We start from the raw sequence: 5,185 nt of genomic DNA, 5'->3' as shown, positions 1-5,185 counted from the left end.
ACTTACTAAATAATAAGTGGTTTTTGTGACACTGACGTGTCTCAAACGGTGAAGGAAAAACGTCGTGAGTTGATTATTTAGAAATCTCAGAATACAGAAGTTTTCTGTATTCTGAGTTAGAAATATCTATGATCATGAACATATTAAAAACCCAATAAGAAACACGTTAAAATTATATTAGACGTCAATATAAAATACGAAAAAAGTGAAAAATAAAATAAATAATAAAAATACCTGATTGCATTAAATATAAAAACTGAAAAGAAAGAAAAGGAAGTGCGTAACCAAAAGTGTAGACAGCAATTAGAAAACGTCTAATTTTTCAGTGACTTGGTAATTACGCACTTTTTTATTTATTTATTTTCATCTAATCTATCAAGGCATTTACTCTATCTACGCTTAAAACACGAGTATATTAACTGCAATTCTCTAAACGTAAAAAGAAATAGATACGGAAAATACTACCCTCCGTCGCCCGCATATCATGGGAGTGTCACCAACGAACTTGCCAGACTGTAGTATGCACACGCAGAGTGGCGTAACTATATGTATACGTTGGCTGAATTGGCATAATGCCTGTGCCCCAGATGATATAGTTACGCCACTGGTACCTATTCTGCACGTCTATATACTCATATAGGTGCAGAATAAGACAAGGTTAAACATGTGAGTCTAATTCCACATTTGATCGATTTTTAATGAAGTATGTACTAAAATAAAGTACCTAACTAATTTAAAATTCAATTGTCGTCATCAAAGTTATTAACAAACTTGGTTTCTATTCCCGACGACTACTAGAAAGTTTTCTTTCTTTTTATTTTCTGAATGTAAATGATTAATGGACTCAGAATACAATACAACTCAAGAACAAAGCTTTAGAATGTAATATGGATCACGTCCTTATATGTTTTGGAAAGTTAACATTTCATGACGAATATTTTAAAAGATGTTGAGATGTGGTAAAAGGTTTTGTAATATTTTTTTTATTATGTCTGACAAAAAATTAATATTTGTGACTTAAGGATAAATTGAACTATATATATTTATTTAATATAATTTAGTAACAATAGAAATCATAATAATATTTAATACTATTTCAAAGTATAAATAAATTAACATATACAAATCCTAGGATAAATGATATAATCTATATATCTATCTAAATCCTAGGATATATATCTAAATCCTATAATAAGCTAAATCCTAAATATAATACTCGTAAAACAACTTTTGGTTTTATAGTAACTATTTTTAACTTAAATATTTAGTTTAGCTTTCTCTGACTATTGATAAAATTGTATATAAATATAGTCATCATCATCATCATAATCATCATCAGCATCATTAAATAAAGATTGTTCGCCCACTGCTGGACATAAGTCTCTTGCATGGACCTCCAAACACAACGGTCTCGAGCGGCGAGAAAAATATTGTATGATTCTAAATTATTGTTATTTAGTAAAATAAAAATTGAAGCCTCAATAGTTCAGTGGTAAAAGGGGGAGAAAATCACCGATAGATGATAAATCTCCCCGTAAAATATTGTATCATACTCGTACTCACTCCTTACATTAAAAGATATGGCAAATATTATTTACAGTCTTTATAAGACTTGGTAACTTTTATTTCTGAAGTTGCTGTTAAACGTTGTTTAAAACTCTTTGTTTAAACGTTGATACAAATCAATGGAACTACCTAGATAAAATTATTTCTAAGGTGTCCGAAACTGCAAGGTGCTACTGATATGTTATATATTACCAGTAAAGTAGAAATGTAAGTGATTACGTTATCTCGAAATCTAAAAGGAAAATGTGTTTTCCCAAGGCGCGTCGCTAATCCGGCGACTTTCTGGCGTAAGCCACATCTACGTTGGCTTACCTATGCCCTCAAATGGAATGAACCGTATTATTTCCCGTTTTGAACAATGTATACCTTCAGAGAAGGCGTGGGGAGATACTGAACGAGGTCAACGACCTCATACACGTTGCGTGACACGATTCAAATATGATGTAGCATAGTTTGCAACGGTTATTCTTTTCAAAACAATGACGCTTCGAAAATATAACCAAGTAATGAACATCTAGACAACTAAGTGACAACTGGGAACTCTTAGGTCCCCATGCCTTAGATGATTTACCTAATTAATTATTGAATAAAATAGAGTTATCATTAAACTGTATTTAATTTTGTTGTGTAAATAGTGAATTTTTCTTTGTGGCAGTCTGAAGAGTTGATTGAACTTGCACCCTCTGTTTTATCTGGACGTACCATGCGCAGTAGAACCAATTTCCACCCTCATGGATGGCTGTTTATCATCCACCAGCCAATTTATCATTTCATTTGTTCCATGCACATGCATATTGTGGAACTAACTTCGTAACGTTTAAGTGTTTTCTAATAATTTTAATTTATTTAAAGGGAGGATGAAGAAATCCCTCTACAGTCCAGTCAGAATCATATTAGGTAGGTCTGTGGTGCGAAAATAGATATAGACGATATTAATAACCTAATATCAGATAACATGCAAGGGGTCGGATCTCCTACCGTTAGATTTAGAAGACTGCATCTACTTCTTCTACTTCTAGACTTCTAGCACTAGGTTTTCGCTTACTCGTAGGGGACTATCTTTTAAGCTTAATCAAAAGATATGGCATTTTTTTTAAATAATTTATTTGTGGTATATAGTTAGATAATATGATATGAGATGTAAGATGCTGTAGTGAGTTTGGAAGCGGCTCGAGCGTTGAGAGACAAGCGGAGGGCGGGCGGCGCTAGCGGCTAGCGGCTAGAGATAGCCGCGGGTCAGCGACCGGCGCGAGGCCGACGCCCGCTGACGTAACGTTACGCGAATTCCACCGCCCTCCCGCCCTCCCGCACTCGCACCTCGCACCGACCTAATTCCTTCGAAGCCACTTCGTTATTTGTGCATCGCTAATTATAAAACGTCGTGCTAAACGTTGCAATGCACTCGACTTGTTCTATTTCTAATTAATTTGAGCCATTTCGTCGCTAAAAATACTAAACTAATTACGTTCACGCTGGCTGTGGATTAAGTGATGTGACAAACATATTCGCGTTTACGTTAAAAGTCGATAAAAATCTGTGGTTCTAACGAAGGTAGTGTAAGTTAATAATACTTAAGATAATAACAAGAAAACATTCTGGACGATAATATGCCAACATATCATGAGTTCATTGATCAGAAGTTTACGTAACAAAAGGTTACTTTCACGTTATTTTCACTTGCAGATAGCTGATGTAATAAAGAGTAATATGATTTTAACCGCGTATTCCCACGGTAGTGATGCTGCGCGAGTGAAGCTGCGGGACGATCGCCAGTTAAAATATGCTATCTACACATTAACACGGCTAGTATGAAGGTATAGGAATGACTCTTTTATTTTAGTCATTCGATTGTACGGTGTGGTGTACTTACATGTTAAAACTCACGTATAACCGAATTAATATTCTAAATTGTTCTTTTAGGAAAGTCGATGAATATGGCACCAGGATCAAAATTACCGAATGACGTTTAAGATTAATATTAATAATTAAATAAAACAATTAAATATATCTACAAACCACAGAACACGCTTTAAAATTAACGCTTTAATGAAAGTAGTTGGACAGAAATGTACAAATATAATATTATACATACGAGACAACTCGGACAATTAACTTACTCGTAAATATAAAATAATGTGTAAGATCATTAACGTACGTACAATGTCTATTAATAGTAACACTAGAATTAGGTAATTATTCAGAAAGTTGCTGACTATACCTATATATGAATCGTGTGTGCATACATAACAACTTAAAAAAAGATTAAAACGTCATCAAACACACTAAAATTAGTGTAGCTAATTATTCTTAGAAAATTTGGTAGTCAGCATTAAAAAAAATAACGTAATTTTATTGTCGACGAGTGATAATAAAAAAAATAAAAGCCTGAATTGGGAAATCCGAAAAATAACATAATTATTAATAATGTACCCTATGTAACTTGCACAACTACGATGAATCTAATTAGTCTGCGTGACACACGATGCTAAAAATGTACTTATGCAAGTGTCACGGAGACCTATTCGGTAAATGATAAAGAGAATAAGGTGTTTTATACAATACCCGCTTTAGGGGAAAAGAACCAAAAGACTTGCAGAAATTATCAGAAGTTGTTTTCGTTATTTTGGAATTCATCATCATCATCATTTGCAGCCGATGGACGTCCTAGGCAGGTGGACATAGGTCTCTTGTATAGACTTCCAATCACCACGGTCTCAGATTGCAGAGCATGTAACCAGCTGGGGTTGAAGGCTGCCAGCATTCAACGGATCTCTGCAATCCGCTTGATGTCCTCGGTCTATCATCCTTGGTGTTGTACTCGACCATCACTGCGCTTTCCGTTGTGGCGTCGCTATTCCAGCACCTTGAGACTTCAATTTTGGAATTATTTCCTTCAAAATAGAATAAAAATATACCATTAATGTTAGGAAATTAAATAAGAAGGCATTTATTTGTAATAACGGATATCTTACTATTGTCGTAAAACGTTATAGCAAACTTTTTTTGTAGAATTATCAAGATTTTTTAGATATAAGATGGTAAGGGGAGGCCTGGGCCGGGGCCGGCACTTTCCTTTGGTAGAAGTACTCAATAGCATGAACAGTCAGGCACAGGCATCGGGCTTACCGAGTAAATCCCAAAACGTAACTGAGTGAATAATCTCTTCGGCTCCCCATATATCGGCAGTTGGTTAAAAATAAAATTTAGTTGAGTATTTTATACCACGACCAGTAGACTTTAATTTTTAATTTAGGACAAAAAGTTATATAAACATATTTGTAGGTTATTTAATTTCCTACAAATTATGACTTTACAATTTTTTGTAAGACGCATAGTTTCCGAGATATCCGAAAAATGTGTATTCACCCCTTTTTCAAGATGGTGGCCGGGGTACAAGGGTGTGGATCCCAAAAACTTGAGGTTAAGCTTCTATTAAACTCCCCCAATGGATGGATCAAAAAAAAAATGCGTCCTCTAAAAAATGCAAAAAGCTATTGTAACATTTCAATGGCCTAATATCTCGTGGTGCGCATCTAAAGCCTACAGCCTTAATTATACATAATATCATTTTTATAGAAAATAAATATTAATAAAAAATTACAATCGACTTCAAAACATA

At 34.3% G+C, this 5,185-nt stretch overlaps 1 long non-coding RNA gene across 1 annotated transcript; it reads left to right on the top strand.

Moving 5' to 3' along the window:
- Window positions 1-2,894: 2,894 nt before the first annotated feature.
- On the top strand, window positions 2,895-4,506 carry LOC128198086 (uncharacterized). Its single transcript, XR_008250827.1, has 3 exons — window positions 2,895-3,117; window positions 3,250-3,380; window positions 3,487-4,506. It is a non-coding gene; the product is annotated as an uncharacterized LOC128198086 (long non-coding RNA).
- The last annotated feature ends 679 nt before the right edge of the window (window positions 4,507-5,185 follow it).

Source organism: Bicyclus anynana, chromosome 5 (genome assembly GCF_947172395.1).
Source record: "Bicyclus anynana chromosome 5, ilBicAnyn1.1, whole genome shotgun sequence".
Taxonomy (NCBI): Eukaryota; Metazoa; Arthropoda; class Insecta; order Lepidoptera; family Nymphalidae; genus Bicyclus; species Bicyclus anynana.
This window is presented reverse-complemented; position numbering and strand designations above follow the sequence as displayed.